The 27,094-nt window shown below is 38.5% G+C and overlaps 1 protein-coding gene across 6 annotated transcripts in view; it reads left to right on the forward strand.

The window, feature by feature from the left end:
• The window catches only part of LOC129779703 (phospholipid-transporting ATPase VD), a 176,009-nt gene that overhangs the window by 122,657 nt on the left and 26,258 nt on the right, over positions 1–27,094 (forward strand). The gene's annotated exons all lie outside the window — the stretch shown is intronic.

Consider the following 27,094-nt stretch of genomic DNA (forward strand, 5'->3'; position numbering starts at 1 on the left):
CAGCGTTCCGAACTTACATTTGTCAAGGTGTGATTTTTCAACTTGTTGAAACGATTGTATTTCTGTTTCATCTTTGTAGTATTGTAGATAAATTTACTTGGGAATTATATTTCGGGTGAAGCTTCCATTCGTTTGTTGTGCTTATGACTGTTCATCCCTTTTCAGTGATCTCTAGTTTAATGGCTATTGATAAGCCTCCAACCTTCCTATTGTTCAGTTTATCAATATGGCTCCAACATTTTTATGATTAAAACACACATTTGCTTGTTCAAAAAAGCATAAAGAATCATCTAATCTTTTAACACATTCAAGAACTCCTGAATAAATTCCGGATTCTAAAGCAAACCAATTACCAAGCACAATTTTTGAAAGTTTCCTCGAAAGTAGCATTTAACTGAATATATTAGATTGGGGAAAAAGGAATCCATTATTTTTGGGTGAAATTCAAAACTATTTTTAATATGCTTCGGATTGTCCGATTTGGGTCAAACATGCACCGTTTTGTTGTAAATTTGCCATTATAAAGGTAGCTTCATAATGTCTCTATTATAGAGGTCTTGGTCCTTATTGGCGAAAAACTCTAGCAATAGATTTTTACAATCTTCTCTTGATTCTAATTTCTTATCACTGCTGAAATTTTGTAATCGCTTGGTGCCAGGCCCGGACTATATGGTGGATGCATTAAAACATCCCTATCAAACTCTCGGAATTGTTGTGTTGTCCTGATGGAACTCAACACCTGTTCTGTTGGCCAACTTTGAGTGTTCCTGGTCAATCGCTAGCTTCAAACGGTCTATTTGTTGACAGTAGAGATCTTAATTTAGTGTATTCGACTCAAATGTGTGCCAAGATGAAGGACGTCTTGTTTTCATCAAAAATTTGTTCCGAAATATGAAGCGAAGGAACGTGAAAAAATGAAGATGCAGCCTTGATGGACGAGAAAAATCAAAATGCTCAAAACGTGTTGAAAGTTCAACTGGATTTGTAATGGCGCTTAATAAACAGAATACTATTCATTCACATTCTTATCTCTTATGGTTTTTCTTATGGCTTCCAATAGAAACATCCGTATTTTTGAAAAATTAGTAGCTGATAGTTGAAATGTAGATCCAGCATACGGTTCGAAACAAGTTCTTAAAATAAATCTAGGCTCTGGAGTAAAAATGGAATGCATTTTAAAGAAAAAGGAGTCAGATTCAGGATCATTAAAAAGTGCTACCTACTTCGTGTAATTTACTTCATCTCGTCTGAATTTTTTTGTCGCATGCGGAACTTAGAAACAATAAAGTGAAAATATTTTCGCAATTCGGCTTTCAAAAATTAATTTTCAACTAACGACACAATATTATTAATTTTTTATTTTTGAGAGTAGGGATTTTCGTCATGCGTGCGAAATTCGGAAAAAAATGCGGGAATTTAAAATAACGAAATAAATAGAAAAAAGAATTTGGATAATATTAAAAAATTCAAATATAGAAAATTTCAAGAAAACTCTAGCATGACTTTTTTTCAATAGTATTTATGGTTCATCCACCAGAAACAATTTGGCCCGGACGAGTTGGATCTTGGAGACAATCAAGCCAAAATAAATTATCGTCAAAACATTCAAAAAGCAATCGCCATGAGAGTTTCTGTAAAACACTTCTTCGTGCCATGTTGAATACTTGAAAAGGAGGACCCGCTAAGTATCCGTACCTTACATCGCATACCGTTCATCACTGTTTGTTTGGAGATCTCTGGGAGATTTCCGGAGAAGTGCTTGATTCGGCACAACTGTCACATCGGGTATATCGCATGCGGCTTTGAAGTCAACGAAGATGTGGGAGATCTGTTACAGGGTAAAGATCTCGTCTGTAATAAAATTACCGGAAATGAAGCCGTTCTATTAAGCTTGTCACCCTTTTTTGTAGATAGGGTGGACTTGCTTGTACACTCATCCAGTACTTTTTCTGTATCTCATGTCGTGACTATCGATTGTTGCGTAGATTGTATTCAGATCTCCAGTAAAAATCTTGTTAAAACTTACTACCTTCAGAAAGCTGAAAGAGGCACGTTCGTGTTAGTTCGCGGGTATTTCCTGAGGTGTTCAATTATCTATCTGAACTCGTCCTCTGAACAATGTAACATTTTAGGTACTTATCGAGGCTAGAATTGCAAGGTACATCTCTTCATTATCGCCGAGAATTTCGAAGTAGCGATTTTGACAGTCTTTTGTTGATTGCTCACCAACAAATCCTCCGTTTCAGAACAGTTTTTAGCTCGTATTTGGTCGCAGCACTAGTAGATGTTGTAATCTGAAATCGAGTTTTCGTTTCACTTTATATGGGCGTTAAAAAAAGCTCGTGTACGCGGGTAACGAGATTCGTGTCAGGGAGAGTAGTAGTGTGGACTGAAGTCAGATTGAATGAAGAGACAGATTTGTGTTCATTAATTACGTCAGTTAGAGTAACCGTTTGCTAGATTAGTTCATCAATCATCCTCGCTCTCAACGCTCGTCAATTCATTTTCTAGTCAATTCAAATCATGTTGACGGCGAATGTCGAAGTAGTCCTAGTCAAAGCGAAGCTACCGAGTGGAGAGTCGATTTTCATTTTTCATCTTCGAAGATTTCGGGCCCTGGCTATTATCATCATATTTTTTTTCTCAGTTTTCCAGTCAACTGAATGGCATCACTCAAACGGTTAGTCAGCAGCTTGTCAACCTATACGTACAACTGGGTGCAGATTACGATCTACTAATTGGTCGCTCCAGTTACTGTCTTGCGAGGAAAACTGTGGAAGCTGAGATGTTGACGCAACAATTCATCAATTCGATTCGACGGTGTTAGTGAAAAGTCTTAGTCTCAATATTATTAATGTTTGTTTTACGTTTTGAAACTCCCTTCAATTGTTATGCAGATTTGTATTGCCATTGCATCACCTGATTATAGGATTCCGAGTAAAGAGAAACGTTCAAGTACAGACATATCAACATCATTGGATTGATTGCGCAGCAGAGCGATGGACCGATAGATTGAACGTATTTAAGCAAATTGAGATAACCAAAGATTGCTGACTTCGAATCGGTTCCAGATTAGGTTGATTGGTTTGTTTAGCTTTGCAGTTTGTTTACGAATGAACTATTCTCGAGTGTGCAAAACCAATTAATTCAACCCGTATGGTGGAATGTATTGATGATTTGAAGAATGATATAGGCAAATTTTTAGGATAACAGTAGTGAAGCATCATATAATGTACGTTATCGTGAAATAAAGGCTGATATGGGTTTCCTGAAATTTGTTCCATTTGCTGTTCAATGATCGGAAATCGATTCAAAAGCAAGGAATTTTAATAAATAGACTCGACGAAGAGCTGAATGGAAAAAAGTAGCTGAATTATCCACCATAAAAGCGAGATTAAAATTACTTGTCTAAATATTGATCGAATATAAGAGATCTGAGTTAAATCATAGCAGCTTTTTCTAGGAAGTTTTTTTTTCTACGTGGGATTGCTGCATACGTTTGCTGATAGAAAATAGTAACATATTGTGTGTATTATCTGATTTTTATTCTTCCTGGGAAATATATTGAATTTGTGTATCTTTCATATCTTTTTTAATCGAAAAGTCTTCACTCAAGGTCCACACGGCTGTCAAAAGCATTATTTTCGCGATATGATGTGTATAGTTGCCGCGTGTTCCCTTTCACTTTTGTTCTGAACCGACCCGACTTTTGAGCGCGTTTTGCTCACGTTCCCTAATGAAACGTTACACGCGCACGCGGCGGCGGTATTGACAAAATCATTAGTCGGAAGTCGGAGGCACCCTCGGAGAGTCCAAGTTCAAGACCGATCAGCGTTGCGGGGTTGACAACATCAACCGTGTTGTGTGAGAGCGCGCGCGCGCGAAAAAAAAACAGGTATGCGATTAAACCCCACCAAGAATCATTGAGGCGAGGAAAAAGATAGCGCTACCAAACGTCAACCCAAGCCAAAGGTTCGCTGGTGCGACAAACATGTTAACATGTGTGACTAACCTACGACATCGCGGGACTAGGCTTCTGTTTAGCGTTTCGCTCGTTAAAAACAACATACAGAAAATTAGAAGCGGTGAACGGCTCGAGTGACCGTGAATTTAATTAGGGCAAATAAACTTCCGCAAAATGTGTACCTAGGAGGCCCTCGACCTCCGTAGGGGAGTTGCTGCTGTTCACGTGAGGATCGATCAGTTGCTCAATATAGATTGATTTGCGTGGCACATTTAATGCTTAATTTATGAGAATTTGGTGCAAAACAAATTGCAATGGAGCGGTAAAATGAAATCGTCAGACTCTCAATAGCAACTAGATAACTTGATCTTGGAATTTTATTCAAGTTGCCATACTAAACCTTGTCTCCTGTTTCACCAGGTTGGAATCGTAAAAAAAAACGTTGGATATCTCTGGTTGTTTTCCACGGAACGAGAACCATCGATCGAACCTGACTTTGCTGACCTCCATTATTTCACTCCACTATGCCATACGTCGTCCACTAGTCAGTCACTGATAAATGTCGAGTAGTAATCAAATCCTGACCCGATTGCTCCGATACAGCAGCGGGTTTCATTGTTTATTAATTACGGGAATCACGCAACTTTTGTTTACCTAAAAGAAAGCGAGTTCGTTCGGGCTTTTTTTCCGTTATCGTTGTTCGTCCAACTAAATCTCCGTATGGTTGGTTCCCTGTGATATGTGTCAATGTCTAGGTCGTGGCGTCCAGGGGGAAATCCTTTTTTCCAGTTTTCCCTACACATTATCGATTATTCCCTCAACATTCAATATCGCAGTGACAGTGTAATCAGTGAAATTCCTCGATTCACTTCGTTCGAACCTTCGGTCCAATTACACGGAATACTTTATGGAACTTCTTCAATAAGAAGAAATTCCAGTGGCACTATCTATTGGCAATTGAATTTTTCCAATGATTTGAACCTTGTTTCGGTTTTTTTTGGAATGAACGGTAAACATAGTTTTTCAAATCCGAAAAAACGGCCAATAGTTGTTACTATAAAGATGTTGAACTCATTGAACTCAGATGTCATGGTCACGAATCGATTGGAAATTTTCGTTAAAGTTTTCATCATGTCTAAAACAGAACTTGATGTTGTCTTTTTGTTTGATTTTCGTTTCGGCACTAATGTAACAAATACGCACTATCACTCCCACAGAAATAACGCGATTTATTACCATCTGTTGAGATGGAATTTCGGTTGAACGTCAGTGAGAGATGCACCGTTTGAACTCAGACAGACAAAAATGTCGAGTCAGACCAAATTTTGCCAATGTCCAAAGCGTCTTAACTCCTCGAAACATACACTTGATGAACTGCATCCTGTTGCATTTTAAGCGGACCTTCATGGGGACCGTGTTCAGAGTTCTTATTCGTTTCCGTGTCGTGTACGTTCTCTCTTACTCGCGTTGTCACGACAGGGTCAGGGACCGAAGTGCTATTCTAGACCCCACGGCTCATGGTTATGTTACATCTGGCGTACCACAAGGATCGGTGAATGGTCCCTTGTTGTTTTGCTGCTATATTAAGGATCTCCCGACAGTGCTAAAATGGTGTGCAATTCAAATCTATCCGTACGACGTTCAACTATACATTAGACAGGTAATTAGTGAACGATGATTTGGCATGAGTTGCTGAATGGTCCGATCGCAATGACCTCCATGTTTTTTTTTTTTTTTTTAAAGAGGTGAGGAACGCTCTACCAGCCTTACCTGGGAAGGGTTAACCCAGACGTCGAGTGGGGATCGCACCCACAAAAACCAAGCCCTCTACTCGTTGCCTTATTCCCCCTGGGACCACATCTAGGCGACTACTTCAGGGGGCGGCTGTGCTCATGCACTTCTCGAGTTTTCAACGCTAACTAGCGTTGTCCTTCCCTTTTTCTCAATATTTTTTTCTTTCCATTCGTTATTAATTCCACTGCGCTGATGTCCCCTTCGCAGGCATTTTGAATTTACCCGTCGAGACGTGAACCGATTAGGAATTGCCCTCCAACTTGACGCGCACCCGTCACAGCCACCCTCGCGAGGTTTCTCACCTGTCGAGACGTGAACCGATTAGGAAGCGCCCTCCAACTTGACGCGCGCCCCGTCACAGTCACCCTCGCAGGATTTCTCTTCCCAACGGAGCGCCGATTAGGCAGTGCCCTCCAACCTGACGCGCACTCCGTCACAGCTACTCTCGTGGGGTATTCACCATTTTGATCGTGGCTTCATCCTTGATGCTCATTCCTTCGAAATGTTCGCGGTGTTCCTCCATCCAGGCCACGATCAGGCGTTGTCAGGCAGGCCTTTTGCTGTTGTTTTTGCTGAGGCCTTTGCAATGACCTCCATGTAGACCTATCGAAAAGCAAGGCACTATTTGTCAAGGGACCCCAACATAACATGTGTCAAGTTGACTCATTGCCTGCTATCATCATGAAGGGATTTACCTGGGGGTAATTGGGGTAATTGGTTACGTGTCCGCTACTAAGCGATCGATCATGAGTTCATAACTCAGGACCCTCAACTGACCATCTTTGTTTGCTATTCTAGCTACTATGTCCACGCAACAATCATCATGTGTCGGTAATCCCAGTCCCTTACCCCTCACATTACGGTCTGCTGCATCAGTAGTTAGTGCTGTTTGTAGCATAACAATGGAAGCCTCATATCAACAGTCACGCTGTGTATATAGCACAACTGTGAACATACCAACAATAGGGATAATCTTACGAAAAAAAGGCGACATGTGTTGGGCATCGATAGAATAGGAATACTCTAACGCCTAAACGGCTACTATGTAACAGATAAAATGTGTATCGATGAGATAAGAATAATCTTACGCCTAAAGTGGCTAATCTATCTTCTATCTATACATATAAAAATGGATTTCTGTCTGTCTGTCTGTCTGATTCTTATGGACTCGGAAACTACTGAACCGATCGACATGAAAATTGGTATGTAGGGGTTTTTGGAGCCGGGGAAGGTTTTCCCCCCCTTCCCCCTCTCTAAAGGGGGGCTGCCATTCAATGAAACACAAATTTCTACATTACTCGAGAATAAATCGAGCAAATACAACCAAATTAGGCATGTGGAGGTTTAAGGGCGCAATAAATGTTTTACGGTGATTAGATACTCCTCCCCCCTCTCTTGGGGGGGACTGCCATACAAATGAAACACAAATGTTTGCATTACTCGAGAATTAATCAAGCACACGAAACCAAAATTGGCATGTCATAATTTTAGGGTGCAGTAAATGTTTTTACGGTGGTTAGATACTCCACCCCGCTCTCTAAGGGGGGACTGCCATACAAAAGAAACACAAATTTCTGCATTACTCGAGAATTAATCAAGCAAATAAAACCAAATTTGGCATGTGAAGGTTTTAGGGCGTAATAAATGTTTTTAAGCTGGTTAGATACTCCTCCCCCTCTCTTAGGGGGGGTGGGGGGTCTGCTATGCAAATGGAACACAAATTTTTGTATTACTCGAGAACTAATTAAGTAAATGAAACGAAATTTGGCATGTGGAGATTTTAGGGTGCAATAAATGATTCTATGGTGGTTTGATACTCCTTCCCCCTCTCTTGTGGGGCTGCCATACAAATGAAACAAAAATTTACTCGAGAATTAATCAAGCAAACGAAATCAAATTAGGTACATGGAGGTTTTAGGGCGCAATAAATGCTTTCACGGTAGTTAGACACTCCACTTCCCTCTCTAAGGGGGAGCTGCTATACAAATGAAAGACAAATTTCTGCATAACTCGAAAACTAATAAAAAATGCCAAATTTGCCATGCGAAGGTTTTAGGAGACACAAAAGGTTTCTATGGTAAATAGACACTCCTCCCGTCTCTCTGAGGGGAGAGGGGGGCTGCCATAAAAATGAAGCATACATTTCTGCATAATTCAAGAACTAACCAATGCCATACAAATGAAGCATACATTTCCGCATAATTCAAGAACTAATCAAGCAAACGGAACTAAATTTAACATATGAAGGTTTTATGGGAAGAAACATTTCTAAGGTGGTTCGACACTCCTCCCCCCTCTCTAAGGGGGGCTCCCATACAACTGAAACACAATTTTTTGCATAACTCGAGCCAAATTTGGTATGTAGGGGACACGAAACGTTTCTGTGGCGAATAGACACTCCTCCCCCCTCTCTAAGGGGTGAAGGGGGGAGGGTTCTATCATATTTTCTGTATCAAACATTTATTCCATGTAACGGAGAAACATGTTATTTGCAAGTGGTTGAAAAATCTTGAACGAGAATTGTGTCTGAAAATAATCTGATATTATAATGATGAGTTTTGGTAGAAGTACTAGAAGTACTTGGTTTCGAGTTTTAAGCTAACTTGGAGCGGGATGGACTCGTTAACCAATAGTGTGGAAAAATCTATGGTTGCCTGCGAACGCTCTATAGCACAGCTTCTGCTGCTCCAACGAATGTTCAGCTCAAAATGTTCAAGACATTGATTCTGCCACATTTCTTGTTTGGCGAACTTCTGCATGTTTCATCTACTGCATAGTCCATGAACAGGTTACGTGTAGCCCTCAACAGCTGTGTCCGTTTCGTCTATGGGCTAAGCGGCTACGAAAGAGTTAGCCATCTCCAGTCGAATTTGATCGGATATCCGATGCTATGCATACCGTGCGTGCGTCCATATATGGAAAATGGCTAGAAATCGTTCCCACCAGCGCTCTTCAAACGATTGATCCCGTTCGTTTGCAGAACTTCACCCTTCCTCCGACCAATTCAGCTGCCTACCCAAGCCTACCTAATGTTCGTCAAAGGTGTGGTAAATTGGAATCTGATGCCTTTTGCGATTATACACTTGTCTTCGGAAACAAGTTTCAAGAGGGGCTGCCTCGACCTCTGGACCGTAGATGAAGTTGAATTTATGTGAATAATTAATGTTATATTATTTTAGTGTTTTACAACACAGAAGCTGTATTTTATAAGGTATTATCCCTTACACTGCCAGATAATAAATAAATAAATAAATAAATTAATTAATTAAATAATTAATAAAGTAGGAATCGATTGTTCCTCGGAATTATCCAGCACAAGTAATACCCCCCTCCCCGCCCCGATCGATTGCGGCATTCGTGTACATTTGATATTTTATCTGCTTGATATAGTGTAATATTCTCTACTCCATATGATATATTTCGTATTCTCTATACCGAATTATCATCGATAGCTCCTTTTCCCGCTAAAGCCTTCGTTCCGGCGGAAGAAAGAAATGGGATTGGGAGAGAAGAGTAAAGTGTTTAGGCTAGCGAGCGAGACCATTTTTCTATCAACTTACAACTAAATGGATTTCCGAGCGGGTGCCAATTTGTAATACAGATTTGGGTTATGTTTTCAAAACAGTTTTTAAGCTATTTTGACATGTTTTCGGGTCAATAACTGACAAGCATATAACTCTTGGGCATTTTGTCCTTCGAAAGAAGTGATTATCATACCACTTCGTTCGGCTGGCAAATAGCTGTTAACGTTCAAAATCTTGCACTCCACGTGTAACGCACCCGTTTTCGAAATTTTGAACTTACACCCCGGTACAGAAATGAAAGACAGTCCTACGTCAAACAATCTTTTTATATTCATCCTATCTATCAGATGTATATACATTTTTAAAACATAGGTCAACATGAGTCAACATATGAGTGATTCTGGATGACTCTCTCGAGACGAAATTGTGTTTATATTATGACCCATAAAATGTGGTTTATGATATATGCCTAAATTATACAAGTACAGGACAATTTCCTTAACATCAATCACAACTCATTTCAACATGTTCACCCATTCATTTATCGACTGTTAACAGCTCACGTCGGTAGGCAAATAAGAAAAAATATACGGATTTGGAAGATTAAAATTTCATTGTTCGCCTGATTTATGATACCTCACCTGGTTACCTACCACTCCAGTCAGTCGAAGCCTGAATAACAACCTCGTTTTTCGATGCCGGGTTTGAGAATAAGGAAGCATAATAAGAACTTTTTTTTTCTAAAACATTAAAGTATTGAAGGTATTAAAAAAATACCTAATAATAATAAAGGGGGTCTTCATAGCCTAATTGGTTGCGTGTCCGCTACTAAGCGAACGATCATGAGCTCATAACTCAGGGCCCCTCAACTGACCATCTTAGTGTGTTATTCTAGCTGCTATGTCCACGCAACAATCATCATGTGTCGGTAATCCCAGTCCCTTACCGCTCACACTTTCGGTCTGCTGCATCGGTAATTGGCACTATTAATAACGCAACAAAGGAAGCCTCATATTAACAGTCCCGCTGTGAACAGCTCAACTGTGAACGTTCGAACAATAGCAATATTCTTACGCCGAAAAAAGGCGACATGTGTTGTGCATCGATAGAATAGGAATTCTCTTGCGCCTAAACGGCTACTGTGTTATAGATAAAACAAATGTTTATCGATAGATAGCGATACTCTTACGCCTCAAAAATGGTAATAGTGTAATATACATCGAAAGTTATCTTAAGATGAAAAATGTACACGAATAAATTCGGCTCTGTTACAGCTGAATTGCTAAATGAGCCTAATAAAATAAACTGTTGGGAAATAAAAAAAAATTAAAGTATTGCATAATTTATTATAACATAATTTATTATTATATTGTTATTTTTGGATATCTGGAAATCCACCGAGCGAATATTTATTTAAAGCGGAAACTTTAGACATGTCAATCACGAGAATTTACACACAAGAATGTTACAAATTGCGCATTAGTAGTAGTTTTTTTGGAAAAAAAAGACGGGTGGGTAATGTCGGGGACATAACCGGAGTGACGTAGGACTATACAAAGGGGACAGCTTTTGTTAAATATATATTTTAAATATATTGTTTTATTTTCTTCTCCTACGTGAATACCTACCTATCTACCTGAAAAATGGATTAGTTTACTGTTTACTCTTTATGAATATGTTGATGGTTCTGAAAAGAACCTTTGGTGTTGTGTTTTTGTTATCACTCGATATTCCCATCTTGTTCGGTTAAACCTTCCTGTTTAGCTATTGCGTTTGCCACTCGCCACAGCTTTCACAGTTGGAAAATTTCTTCCCAACCAGCTTGGGACATGTTGTTCAGTAAATTACATTTAATGCAACGTGCCGGAGAAACACTTTGCCACTCACTGAAACTAATTGTTGCCTTGAAGCTGCTCTGTTCTTGATGCGGGTTTTCTGATTGTCGTGAGCAGCTTTGCAAGCCAACTCGAGCACTCCGACGGCCGAAACTCTATAATCGCTGTTAGGTATACTGGTGCTCCGGCACCAATCCGTTCGGCCTAGTTACCCTTGCGGAGCAATCAGTGAATGCGACCAACAGGGAACTGGAGACCTGCACGGTTCGAGTGAGACTTTGTCTTTCCCTTAACTTGTCCTCCTTTGTTACGTCCACGATGCCGATGCCGTACAACCACACGGATTTACGGTTTGAAAGAAAATAAGATATTTTTTTGGGGTCCGCGTGTTTTATACTCTAGCGGTACACACTCACAGGATAGAGACAAATCGGCAGACTCAGCCAGAGGGGCGAGTCCAACGAGACGAACGAATGAGCGTTGAAAGGGAGCGATGGCAAAAAAATAAATTCATTACGATTTGTTCGCTCGTTGGATTCACATGCAGGCTAAAAAGGGTCCTTTTCAGGATCACAAAATTATCTTCAATCTAAAGAGTTTATTGTTTTGTTATCACTCGATATCCCCATCTTGTTCGGCTAAACCTTTCTGTTTCTGATTGCATTTGCCACTCGCCACAGCTTTCACAGTTGGAAAATTTCTTCCAATCCAGCTTGTGACATATTTTACAGTAAATTACATTCAATGGCACGTTGCATTATCACCACTCAGTGTCGCATTGGAGGCGATTTTAACCTGTAATTGAACATTTGCGATGACAGTGGTACAGTGTCGACTTTCAATGTGGGGTCATAATTTGGAACTCTATGTTTACAAAAATGTCCAACTAAATATGTCGCATTACATGTCCGTCCAATTAGCTAAATGTCGAACTTATTGTAAATTACTGTACTTTCAATCTGGAAACAATTTAAGAATTGGTGAAAATTGAATAATCAGGAAAGTCCCCAACTATCAATAAGCTCAGAACAACTGCCAAATTCACATACTCATCAGATCCTGGCAAACAAATTATGAAAACATCAATTTGTGTAACGGCCGCCATCTTGGATTTATATTGTTCATCAATAATTGTATTTTACAAGTCAAGCCCTTTCATTTGATACTCATATTGATGGGGTTTAGAGAAAATATGAAATCTGCCATTTTATAGCAGCCGCCATTTTGGATTTTCAATATCATGAAATACGCAGTTTTATAATGACTGCAGGGATAAAGGTGTGTCCCAAATTTCAGATCAATCGGTCATCAGGATGGGGGTTAAATTTCTATTAATGTGGGACAGCGCTACAGACAAAGTTACAAAGTTACCCACGTACATACAAACGGGTCATACAATCGACCCCGTCCTGTATACCGAAGAGTTTTGCAGTTTCCCAGACCGAAAATCTTTGCTCCACACTCCATACTCCATACTAAGGCTTCTAACATAGCCTTATGCAACTCCTTCAATGAGAAATTTAATCGTCAACTTTTGACCGTCCAGATTTGAAATCATTTTTTGAATGTGCTTTTTTTCCGGACATGGGTTTGTGAAATTCACATTGATTTTTGATTTTTTATGTATTTTGGTTAACAGCTAGGTACTATAATTGACACTAAACTAAATTGACACAATAGTAACTGTCAGTCACATTCATTCAACATGCAAAAAATGTCATGGTTTGTTGATATTGAATGTAATGAAAAAGTGTCCGGATTCAGAAGCATCACTGTATGTTTCTCTGTCACCTCCTGAGAGAATTCGTATTTTTTATATGAGAAAGGTGTTTAACTTAAATTCTACTTTTATATTTAAAAAATATTTGTATAAAAAAACAAATAAAAAAAAATTTTTTTAACTCGATTATATACAGTGAAAAGAGATAGGAGAGTGTATATAATCGAATCCTCGCTGTATATGTATGTCCACCTATGAAAAATGTCATTTTGACGTTTTCTTAACACTAAACCTACCAATGTTTCATGTATTACCTATTCCTACCACAGCGGGTCAAATGACCCTTTATGAATAGTTAGTGAACAACCACTCGATTTAGATAGATGTTGAGAAACCTGGCATACCATTTTTCCCCTGTATATTTCGACATTTTGGGATAACAATTATTAGCAAAATCATGAAATTAAATTTTTTTGACACGCAAAATGGCACTGTAGCTTGGAATGGTTACTGTTAGCTCACTTGGATAGTCAGCAATACAATTAGTTTTAATCATTCACTATCCATTCACAAATACAACAAAATAAATAAAACAATAGCAAAAATGTGTAATGCAAAGGTTTTGTATCACAACCACATATACAAATCTTTCTGATATCATGAAAATGACCCGTTGCGGTAGTTAGAACAGATTACATATATTTCTCAGTGAAAAAAATCACAAGAGAGGAGTAAACGCTGAAAAATACATCCGATGTATGTTTCAGGAAAAATAGTGTAGGCAAATGATGTTGTGACAATGTAATTTGCAAGAAAATTTTGACAAAAAGTTTAAAATGGGTCATTTGACCCCTCGTGGTAGGTTTAGTGTTAAAATCGGCATAAATTTTCCGGGCAACTCAACAGTCAATACTATATGCTTCTAATTGGCTTATAATAGAAGAACATTATAGAATCAGTTAGACTCGTTTCTCGATTGTTTCTCTGATTCTACTCTTGCTTCCTAATGATAGATGTATGAGTGAAACTAAACTTCTTTATGCCAAACAAGATAATACAGTGCGAACGGCAATAATGATAATGAATGAATCTCCCTCGCACTGAAAATTGTGCTGTGAGAAACCCATAATCATTCATAATAGTAAGCGCACTGATGGTTCCCAGAGGTGTCAGATATGACTGCAAGCAGCAAGCAGTCCAGACCTGATATGAGTGCACTGATAAGATAACTTCATATCTTACGCGCGCCGCCCATAACACTGTTTGATAATCCCCCTCACTGCAGTGGGATAAAGTCAGAATAACTTTAGAAGTGGCTGCTTATTGTTTGTATTAATTGCATTAACACGTTCGTCGCCCAACGCGACGTTTTTGAGTTTTTTTTTTTTTTTTTTTTTTACTGTATTATAGTGACTTTCAACTCATTTGGCTGGTTCGTCACTTTTACTTCCATTTTTGGAAGAATGTCGGGAGTGAGAATTGAACTCGTGACCTTTAGCGTGAGCGGCATGGATGTTACCACTACGCCAGATCGCCTCCTCTTTGAGTTTTTTGCGGGGCCCATTTGGCGGATAAATTATTTGGCATAAATTATAAATTAAATGAAAATCAAATTTAGTTTGTTGACAACATTTACATGATCTAACAATATTTTTTTCAATTTGAAAATGAATTGACAATAGCAACACATGCCAAAGTCATATTATAAGGGTTTCGCCAAAAACTGCAGTACAAACCATCCGCACTTTAAATTAATAAAAAAGTATAGTATAAACATTATAATAATATGATTATGATTTAATTACTTTTCTGCATAACCTATATTTACATTTAGGTGCCTATTCTATCAAATTTTTGTTAAAAATTCTATTCAATTTGACAAGGCGACGAAAATGTTAACAAAGCTTGCTTTGCAACTGCTTTCAAAGGTGACTTCGGAAAATGCATTAGACCCATTCCAGCGTAACGTGATAACGTTTTGACTCACTTAAAACAGGTTTATTCTCGTTTTCATGTATAAATCACACGATTTCCAAATAGTAAACGATATGAAAGTAAAATTGAGAAAATTTCCTACAAGAGTCTTCAGTTGCAGAATATTTTTACAGTTGAATTCGTTTGTTGCCAGCCCAATACTTTTGTGACGTAACAACACCTGTCTTTTTGCGGTTTCCGACTTTTGAAAATTAATGTTGTTTTTTTTCAGTTCCGTTTCAAATAAACTTTCTTCTATGATTTGTCAACAATAGATGAATGTGGATTCCTGTATATTCAGTTTTTCAAAAAACTCGCAAGAACTTTGTAAAAATCGGCATGCATTTTGTGACGTGACAACGCGCTCTGTATGAAAAACAGTCTCCACGAAGTGTTGCGACCGGTGGTTCTGAAGCTACCTCCCTTTGTATCTCAGAAACGGTGCTTCCTACCGAATTTGTAGTAGTGTCAAATGGAAGGTGTCACAACGCTGACAATTTGATATAATGGTTCCTTTGTTCTGGCTCGCTACATTCTAGTATTTTAGCGCCATTTTGCGTTTTCATTGCTTCAAAAACAGAGAAGAAATATTTTTAACTTGTAGAAAATGGGTTAATGTTCTTTTAGATTGTGAAACATTACAAAATAATTACTTGTGGTATGTTCATCAAAATAAAATATATAAATTGAATCTACCTGTTACCTGTAGTACACGGCATGTCGTTATTTGGGAAAAGGCGGGGTGATCCTAAACCGATCACCAGTTTTTATATCGTGATTATTTACACCTTCTCTCTGGCATTTGCCATCAATGGCTCGCACACGCATGGTTCATTTAGTGGCGCTCACCACCGGGGGAATGCATCTGATTTTGCTATCAAATACTTTTGATAAACTCTTCGTATGCATCCGTGTGCATGTGCGCAAGGGCGATTAAGTTTGCGTGTTGAAGATGACTTTGACTTTGATCGTTGACCGTTGACGTTTGCATGTTCATTTGTATGGGCTAAGTACTTACCACTTAAATATTATCTCCCTCTCGCCTAAATCCTATCTGCTCACTATCAAACTTTTTTTTTCATTCTTCTTCGCGTACCCATGGATATATGCCAACGCTACCATTCACAATCGTATTGTGCGATTTCATGCCATTTCCAGTCTTTTAGATTCCCTTTTAACGAACCGGAAGTCACCACCCTCGATTTTAAAATGACATCGGAATACGATACTCGACTTCCGTTGGTGAGACACCTGCAACCAATACCCAAATCGTATGGGATTTCCATATTTTTTGTCATTCAATACTATTATCAGCAAACCGGTCGAAACAAGATTATATTCTTCATTCTACGTTCATCTATTGTTGATAAAACATAGAAGAAGGTTCATTTGTATGTTTTGAAACGGAACTGAAAATACAACATTAATGTCTAACAGTCGGAAACAGCAAAAAGTCAGGTGTTGCGACATCCCAAAAGTATTCGACTGACAACAATCCAATCTAACTATAAAAGATTCTCCAACTGATTATTATTGTAGGAAAGTTTATTTATTTTACTATAACATTGTATAAGGCAGTATTCTAGTCTAGAAATTTGAATTTTGACAAAAAAAATTTCCTTCATATTTCTGTAGTTTAGGCATTTAAGAATATACTCTAGAAAGGACTTATCAAAAATTTCATTATTTACCGAGTTAGAGCAATTTTAGTGATGCGATATTTAACCTGGTGCGACCATAACTATGAACTTCAAACGCGTTTTTCTCGAAACTAGTGTTTTCATACTGGCGTACACGATATCTCAAGTTCCACTGAACCGATTTAAGTCGAAATTATATGAATACAATTTGCATGCATCTCTCTAGCGCATGAATCTCTAAATAACGATATTTTTAAAATTTTACGATTTTTAAAAAATCGGGTTTCTTACGTTTCCCGTTTAAACCGCATTTTGTTTTTTAATTTTTGTCAAAAAAGATGTTTTGGACTTGTCCGAGGTTCATGCGATAGCGGTATCTATACTGATTCTGAATCTGTTCGATTTTTTTTTGTATCAGATAATCAGAAGGGCTGGAATCGTGTACGCCATGGCATAACTTTTTTTTGAACCCCCTCACTTCATCAGCTTGTAACTATTCTAGTTATAAATATTTTTCTCCGTTAAATTTTTGTTTTATTGTTAAAACATAGATGAACAAATAATGATATAATAGATCGTAAAAAAAGTCTTTGTTTTATTTTTACGGAGTTTGAAAAAACGTCCGAAATTCGTGTCTGTACACTACAATACCTCCTTATTTTGTGTGATTTATACATGAAAATGTAAAAAAAGTGTTTGAAGTGAATCAAAATGTTGTCACATCACGTTGGATGGGATCGTATACTTTGCGTGACGTGACAACAACTTCTGGAGACAGTTGTTTCTCCTCTATTTGTGGACCGATCTTAACCAAACTTTGTGGGTTGTTGACTCTCATTGTTTGCTAAGAGAAACCCAAGTATAAATATGTTTGAGCTTAGATTCATCTGATAAACTAAAATAATGCTCTATTTTTGTGACGCGGCAACGCTTCAAAAGACATGTTTTTCAAATCCTTGTTTCTCACAAATTACAAAATGAAACCTAGATCTACCAACGGCTCTTCAAACACCCCCCAAACAAAACAAAATTGTGTGAAGTTCACTTCAGCGCTTTCTCATTCATGTCTGTAGATTCTACACGATGGAATGCAAAAAGCACACAACAAAAACCCCCCAAACAAGTGTTCAATTATCCATCCAACGGTAGATAGACATTGAAATTTGGTTGAGCATGTGCAGAGATATCTCAAGAAACATAAAAATAGTGAAAACCTAAAATATTTAAAATTTATTTATGTAGTGTTTTAAATTCGCTTGGTTGCATAAAAATCAAATTCATTTCAAAGAATTTATGATATAACTAGTGCTAGTTATTTGAACAAACTTTTCAATTTTCTCCTAGAACTAGATTTAAAATTTGGTTCTCTGGTGCATAACCTCATGGAATGGGTTATTACTGTAAACGATTTCTCATATTTGCATGATTAGTCATACTTCATTTTACTACCGCGATTTACGGTCGTAGTTATCTTTTAAAGCATCACAACAGTGATTTGCTACGGTCATTGGATAGGCTATATTTACGGTGAACGTGTATCACCTTGACCTACATTCACATGTAATGATTCTTGGTAGATGGAAAAGGGAACAACGTAAAAGATTCATATTGTTTTGAAAGATTCTCATGGAACAGAGTTATTCATTATACGATTATTTAGTTTATTTGTGTTTTTATTTCATATTAAATTTCCATTCAAGTCACTAGGATCAATATCGATTTTCTGCGATATTTGGACTCAGTTTCTGTACCTGTGAAATACACAGATTAATATTTCAGTAAGTTATGAATTTAAATTGAAACTTACATCGAATACGATTTATCAAGATATGATAAGGCCTCAATAACAATTCCTTGCTTCAGCGGTAAATTGTAAAATATTGAGTATGAGCACGAGCACGGAATATGATTGCACTTGCGGAAGATTAGTGCAATTACGTTTAAACTTCAAAATAGCAGCAAGTTGATAATGTTGGTCTTTTCAAATGAGGCATGAGGCTTCTTGTGACCCTTTTTGGCCAACTCATTCCACAAGGTCCTGTCATTGGGCAGTTTCATAAACCCTCACAAACACAATCCTCGTCGTAAGTGATGATAAAGGGTAAATATCTGAACGAAATATTCCGCCATAAAAGCACTATGCATGCACGGTACTCAATTTCAAAGATTTTCCACGCACATCGCTTTCATGTGACCTTCAATTGCGCGGCTCATCTTTCCTCACTGCTTCGATCGAAATCGGTTACTGTGTGCACCTGTGCACCTGTGCATTACACTACTCTACTAGTCATTAGCCATAATTTCACGTTTCGTGTCTAGTCTGCTTACACGCCGATTATTGTTTATGCCCCCGACAGCGCACGGGGCGGGCTGTCCACCTAAACAACATAATTGACCATTTGCCGTCAAGAAATAATTGGGGCAATTTGTGGGAGTGAACATCAATAATTCACGAGAGCGTGTGTCTTCTTCTTCTTCGTCTCATTCTCGCATCAACAAAAAGATAGAATGCACATGAAACCACTTTGTTCTTTCCGCGGCGCTCCGAATGGAAGCGCGGCAATCATCAGTCAACATGAAAAGTTCGCCAATGCGGGTGACACTTTGGGTCATAATAAATGCTTGGTAGTTGTGCTAGTTTCCATCCAGGGGCGCGCACCATCATCATCCCCTAGAAAGACATTAACGAGTGAACTTGAACTTGAGCGTTCTTATGAACTCTGCGCCGGAGGAAATCAGAACTAACCGGGCTTTACCTTGGCGATGAATATTTTATGTTTCATTGCGGCAAGGTTTTCCTCGTGCCTGTGGGGCTGCTGCTGCTGCTCATCGCCATCGTCAGTATGGAAAAATGATTTGTGTCGAGGGACATTAATAATGGACTGTGTCAACACAGTAGACTGAATTCTGATAGATTTGAGCGTTGCGACTCGTTTGTTTAATATTGTCCTGTCATTGGAAATTTGTTTGGGATTGAACAATGTTACCATTAGGATTAGCACAGGCATGCATATACATTTTATGACACAGTAACATATAGATTCACATCTAGTTCTCCCGCTGTTAAACTTGTAACAAAGAAGAGTACCATGTGAACGCTTCTTTACTATAATGTTCATGTTGCAGATTAAGAACGCTCGGTGCTTCTGCTTAAACTGAGCGGAACCGTAACGGAAGATCGCATAGTAATCTTTCGTTTGAGCTGAGCATTGAAGAAACGACGGACAGAAACACGACAATGCTCGGTCTCATGTTACAAAACCGATGAATACTACTTCAAGATGACGAATTTCCACCCCGTGAAGATTCTTAACCGATTGAGAATTAAACTCAACACCTTACTTGATCCCTGATAACGGTCCGCTAGCGTCTATCACTTTAGTGGATGTTCGTCGTTTCGTCGATTTTTTTCCAATAACTTCATGATAAATATTAGGCTGTCAAAAAAGTCCTGCGGTATTTTTTTTGAATTTTCATTGGTTCATAAAATTAGTTACAATCATCTGTTTTAAGTCAAATATGCGCCGTTTTGTTCGATGACTTGTTCCCAACGAGATGCCAACTTCATAATACCCCTGTGATAGAAGCTCGCTTCCTTATTGGCAAAAAACTCGGATAGCCAATTTTCACAGGCCTCTTTTGTGGCTAACTTCTGACTACCTAGCTCGTTCGCCATGGACAAAAACAGGTGGTAGTCACTTGGTGCAAGGTTCGGACTATATGGCGGATGAAAAAGAACCTCCCATCCGAGCTCCCGGAGCTTCTGGCGCGTCACCAAAGAAGTGTGTGGCCTGGCGTTGTCCTGATGGAAGACAATGCGGCCTCTGTTTATCAAAGATGGCCCCTTCTTCATGAGTGCTACCTTCAAGCGGTCCATTTGTTGGCAGTACAGGTCCGAATTGAGCGTTTGGCCATAGGGAAGCAGCTCATAATAGATTATTCCTTGACAATCCCACCAAACATACAGCAGAACCTTCCTGGCCGTTAATGAGGGCTTGGCCACCGTCTGAGCCGCTTCAGCGGGCTTCGACCACAACCGTTTGCGCTTCACGTTGTCGTAAGTGACCCACTTTTCATCGCCAGTCACCATCCGCTTCAGAAACGGGTCGATTTTGTTGCGATTCAGCAGCGATTCACATGCGTCGATACGGTCAAAGATGTTTTTTTGCGTCAACGTGTGTGGCACCCATACATCGAGCTGCTTTGTGAATCCAAGCTTCTTCAAATGGTTAATAACGGTTTGATGACTTATCCCCAGCTCTTGGCCGATGCTACGGCTGGTACTATGCCGGTCTTTCTCGGCTAATTCAGCGATTTTGTCGCAATTTTCGACGACAGGCCTTCCGGAGCGTGGCGCATCTTCGACGACCTCTACACCAGAACGAAAACGTTGAAACCATCGTTGTGCGGTGGAAATAGAAACTGTATCGGGTCCATAAACTGCACAAATTTTATTGGCAGCTTGAGATGCATTTTTACCTTTGTCATAGTAGTACTGTAAAATATGTCGGATTTTCTCTTTATTTTGCTCCATATTTGCGACACTATATCTCACGAACGACTTAACCAAACAAAACTGTCAAGGACTATATTATAGCGCGCAAAAATACCTTTCCAACAAGCTATAGTATGACTCGATACAATGAATACAACTAGAACTACGCGCTTACAACGACACCTCGTGGAAATACCGCAGGACTTTTTTGACAGCCTAATATTTTGATAAGGCTTTACAATCTGGTAAGACCTTAAGGCTATATCTGGTAAGATCATATTGCCATCGCATATTTTCTAAACACTGATTCTCCCGAATAAATTATCATGCCTTAGAATACTTTACGTAGCAGGCTAGAGCCGGTGTGGTCTGTGCTGATGCAAAAAGGGTTAGCGAAAAAATGGTTTCTTAACAGGGTTATTGTCATGGCAACATGTCCAGCTCTCCACAATCTAGCGATTTTTGCTAGATAGGAATATCTCCAAACGGCGCGTGCAGTTAGTGGTTCTTAGCGGACAGTGGGGTCGTTTTGTTTTGTATAGCGTCAACATCGTGCAGCGGGACACTCGGTTCGATCTCAGGGTCTTCCGAAGTTAATCGTAGGCACGATTTTGCGATTGAACATGATCCGCATCTCCTTGTCGACGTTGTCATCGGGGGCCATTTTTGATCCCAAATATACGAGCTCATCGACCACCTCAAGTTCGTCGTTCTTCACGATACCGCTTTGTTAGCCGGGAAACTTATTCCTCTGGATTTTTGTTACCTTTAAAGATCATGCCTCTTTCCCGACTATCCTAGCCCATAACTCTTCAGAATCCGACGGCTCCAGAATGGTCCGTCTGAGTGAGGTAGGTGGGTTGCTTTTCGGTTTGGGGGTTGCTCCGTTATTCCTACCAGTGTTTTCGAGCTCTGGCGTTGCGGATGTCGGACTCGGTTGGTTAGGTTCGACTGGCTGGACTCGGATGACTTGAGTTGGTAAACTTGATTTAGAGAAATAAATACGTCCTGGTTTGCTTCTGAAATTGAAGTGTTTATTTCCTTGCTATCATGAACCTTTTTGTTTGTCTTACTAAATTGAACTAACTTATTGAGTAAGAATATGACAGTCGATGCCAAATGGCTTGAAAATGCATGAAACGTCGAGATCTGGTGTTATCTCGAAAAAAAAATTTTGGCCGAAAATCGACCAACTTAGTCTGAGAGGCAATCAAGGTATGGAAAAAAATAATTGTCGAATTCGAAGAACCGACCATGTACTTTTGGTTTATTGGTCCAAAAAATGACCTGTGCAAAGTTTCAGTTCAATCGGACACGATTTAGGTGTGCCTCAAAGCGCTTAATGTTTTTTTCCTTTACTTTACTCCTCCCTTGGAAGATTTTCGAGGATCAAGAAATCAAAACTTTGAGCGCTTTGAGGCACCCCTAAATCATGTCCGATTAGGCTGATACTTTGCACAGGTCATTTTTTTGGGCCAATAAACAATTTGTACATGGTCGGTTTTCAGAAATTCGATGATGACTTTTTTATCCATACATCCATTGCCACCCTAATCTACATCTATTTTTTTGTCTAATGTCTGATACGTTTTCAAGCTTTTTTTTTGTTTCTTTCCCCTCTTTACGAAAGTTAATCCCAGATCTCACGCAACAAATTTTAATAACTTCTACAAAAGTGAACCGATTTTTATTTTCAAAAAAACCAAAATAAAGCTTTTTTAGGACATTTTCGATGTGACCACCCCTTTTTCGATAACGCGTTTTAAGCGGGAACAAAATTCTTCATACACAACTTCAACATTACGACTTCTATGCTGTTGAAAATCCGAGTTATTTCTTCTTTAAGTTTCTTCAAATTTTGTGCAGTGTTACCATCAACGGAGCAAAAAAAAAATTTTATAAGGAGCTATTCGTTTTTTTATGCGTGAGCGTTTAATCTGGAAGACCCTGTATATCCCTTGAGGTGACTCATATTTTTGCCTGTGACCTACTAACGAAATCAAATATCGAAAAATCATTTCAGTATAACATTTCGGAGGGCGTAAGCTTCCAGAAAAGCGCAAAAAAAAAGATTTTTCGACCTTCCAGACCGGGTTTCCCCCTTATGTTGCATTATAAAAACGCATATTGTGCATACGGTTGGAATAGCGTGGAGAAACTGATATCTACACGTTACAAAAATCCGTCATGTACAAGAGGATATTAAAAATATTAAAACAAAAACTATTGTTGGCTCCAAATGAGTGTTTTGCAGAGTTTGTTTTCTCGGGTTTTTTCGAGATCGAATTCAAAGTCGAAAACAGCCACAATTCCATCATTTGAAGTAAATGAAATTTTAAAATAAAGCAGAAGAAGCCTTTTGAAGGCGGTGAAAGGAGTTTTGTTGCATCAGGAGAATTATTGTTTGATAATTTTAACAATGAATCTGAAATAATTTCTTTTTTTCTTCTTTTTTTTTACTCTCCACTCACCCCCATTTCGAAGATACTCTCATTTGAGGATCCTAGAGTTGGGCTCCAGTTATTTAAAAAAAAAGGACACAAGCAAACATTTAGAAACGAGGGGAGTGGACAAAAACATGAAAAACAAAAATGTATTGCTTTGATTACAAAAAAGTCGCTGTCAAGAAACACAGTAGAACAGAAACTAAAAGTTAAGATTTGGATGAAATGCTGATAGAAATTTGCAAATTTGATCAACTACCATTGTATCCATCAGCAAATACTGTGCGTATAAATATTGAAATCCGATGATGTGAGGAATTTGGCACTCAAAATAGTCAATATAGTTAGTTGAAATAATTAACTACGTACAAACAGCAGTTTGCAGGAACGCAAATTCAGGGCAAGAGAATTGTGGATCAAATATTGGAGAATTATTATTACACCCCGAGGTGCTAAGTTTTCCTTTAAAAAAGAATTAATGGCAGCTGCCAATAAATCATATAGGGGGTCTCCGTAGCAACATTGGTTGTGCGTTCGGTTAGTAAGCGATCGATCGTGAGTTCAAAACTCAGGGCCCCATTGACCATCTTTGCGTTGTTACAGAATAACTAAGTCCACGCAACAATCATCAGCGATGGAGATGATCGATCCACGGTCGAAATAAGATCGATTCATCCATACAACTGCCTCTGCTCTGCAAGACACATCAGGCTGTTGTTCTATAAATAACTCAACAATGATCAATCAACTGTCTCCGCTGTCTGGTCTAACTGGATAATGGAAGAACAGACAGAAAACTCTCACGCCTAAATGGCTACTGTGTAAACGTGTACCATATGCAATGGTATAGAAGGGAATACTCTAACGCCGAAAAATGGCAACTGTGTAATGTGCTTATTATAGATATGATAAACATGTGACATGTACACGATTAAATTTCGGCTCTGTTACAGCTAAAATGTTAATGAACCTAAAATAAACAAAAGGGGATAAAAAAAATCATATCCTCGATAAGTGGGTGCAATGATCTCGCTTATAGCTCATAGCGAATCAAAATGAATTGAATTTGAAATATCAAGGGAAAAAACGGAAAACATTCTTAAAAGCACAATTTAGGAGATGAGATTCAAAGCAATTCGAAAATATCGCGACTAAATCAGCAGATTAAAACACATGAGTACGATTGTTATGCAGATTAATTTTTTGTTACGAAATGATTTCGATAGAAGATCTGAAGATATTTCAATATAATATAATTCTTGCCATTTCCATTCAATGATGGAATCAACATAGTAGAAATGTCAGTGAAATCAAAAAGCATTGATTGAAAATGAAATCTTCAATTTTCTTTGCAATATATTTTTAAAATCAAGAAAGATGAAGCTCTTGATTTCAAAAGCATTTAAATTTCAAAAATATATTTACTGTACTTATTGGAATTTACTTTGCGAGGAAATGTGTTGTTGATAACTTTTTTCGGATAGAATTATACCCGAAAACAATATTTTCTACTATGAATACAATCGAAACAAAACATCGCTCTCCTTTGACAGATTACTATTTGGCAGCCTGTTTGCAAAAAAATGAGTACATTTGAACAAAAATATGAAAAACATGTCGAATATATATAACCTACTAATTCCAGCGCTTTATCAGATACAAAACAAACATTCTGGATAAAATATGTTTAAAATAAAATTGTTCGCAACAACAATAAAAACATATTAAAATAAAAGAGCCTATTGTTATTATAACAAACTAGTTTTTGAGAAGAAATCATTATTCTCGCTACCTAAAACAACATTTTACAATCAAACTACTACTTATTAACGATGGAAACATATTGTATTTGTAGGAAGGGGTGATGAGAAGTTTGGCCACCCCTGCAATAGCGGATATGGCATCAGATTTTTCATTTATAACGAGAGACTGACTAAGAGATTTATGAGCATGGATCAATTGGATCAGATGTTGAAACAGAGGAAACTTGTATCAGAGGTGGAAGTGTTACAGACGCAGATGAAGGACCAATTCCCTGACTTGAACTCTTCGATGCCTTTAGGCAACTTGAACATTACTCCCAGATATGGTAATGATATTTCTAGCCTTCTAAATACGAATAAACTGCTCTGAGTGAATATTGGTAGAAGTGAGTAGTTTTCCTCATATTTATACAAAATATCACAATCTCAAAACTAGTGAAAGATTCGAAAAAAGTGGTACTTTTTGGGGCGCCATTTTCATCATTTGCCGGGGGCGCTGTCTACCCTCACTACGCCGCTGCCCGCGTATAATATAATCTTATTTTAACGTCACTATAAAGCTTGGGCTTGGGTAGACTGACAATTCGTAGTTGCTCTCCGTGATTGACCTGAACCAACCAAATTGCACAAAGAAAACACAGAATGACGCTTGGGACTAGCAAATCATTCTCGTTGTGCAATTTTCGGTGATTCGAGCTTTAAATGGTCAATAACGACGCCGGCCACGTCCTTACAGTCACCAGGGGAAGGGAAGGAATGTTAGTATGATATTCGCCGCCCGAAGGCCAGAAGGGTCGCCTCCATAGCGTGGTTTCCTAGCGTTCATCACGGAAGGGATAGTTGTTAGTGGGAATGGTTAAGAAAAATCAGGATTCACTGTGGTAAGTGATGTGATTATGCAAATGCGAACAATTGACCACTCGACAAAATAAAAATCCGAAAATCTCATGTGTTACAACACGCGGCAGAGATTATCTTTGGGTATCCTGAGAAGGGAAACCTGTAAAATTGTTACATTTTATATAATATGTTATATTAATATATTCTAGTATTCATCGCATATACTTTTCATCGAAATTCAATCGCGTTGGCGGAGATTCAATAGTGGGAAACCTGAGAAGGTAACCGAGGAAACTCCTCCAAGGCCAATCGATCCGGCGATATGTTCCGTTATTCATCACACCTATTCTGAGCCTGATCACGAACATCATCTCACGGGGAAACCCGAGAATGCAACCGAAAGAACCTCTCCAAACGATTTCAGAGTATACTATAGGAATCACACCTTCCGATTTTTGAAGTTTTTAATTTTTGAATTTATATTGTTGGTTTTTAAATGTTTAAATGTTTAATTCTTGGATTTAAAATGTTTGAATCTCACATGTTTTCGGATTTCATAATTTTGGAATTTGGATTGTAGTTTTCAGATTGTTTTTAACATCAATATAAAGTGAAACAAAAACTTGATTTCTGATGAAAAAAAGTAGTTAGATCATTAATGAATGACTCCATGCTTGTCCACCGTGAGCTCATTTACAATTTGAAAACGAGAAACATGAACGAATTCAGTATGAGAGGGGGGTCATTTCAATATGCTGTGAAGTTCATGCTACGGTTAAAAATGACACGGATTGTTTTCTGGTGGCCCAGAAATAACCTCCGCCCCCGGGGTGTTGACACATAGATCGCGAATTGCATTCTCGGTTCGTTTCATTGCAGAGATGTCCTCTCGGATGTTCAAAATTGTGATAGTTAAGACAGAGTAAGATGTACGATAATCACGCTATATATATCGTCAGTCGGGCTGTCATGTTTCGGGATATCGAATACATCTACATCTCTTTCGGGATATCGAATACATACATCTCTAACATTCGTTCACTTCCCTCCGGTGACTGTAAGGACGTAATCGACGTCGTTATTGACTATTTTGAATTCACC

Source organism: Toxorhynchites rutilus, chromosome 3, assembly GCF_029784135.1.
Source record: "Toxorhynchites rutilus septentrionalis strain SRP chromosome 3, ASM2978413v1, whole genome shotgun sequence".
NCBI classification, from domain to species: Eukaryota; Metazoa; Arthropoda; class Insecta; order Diptera; family Culicidae; genus Toxorhynchites; species Toxorhynchites rutilus.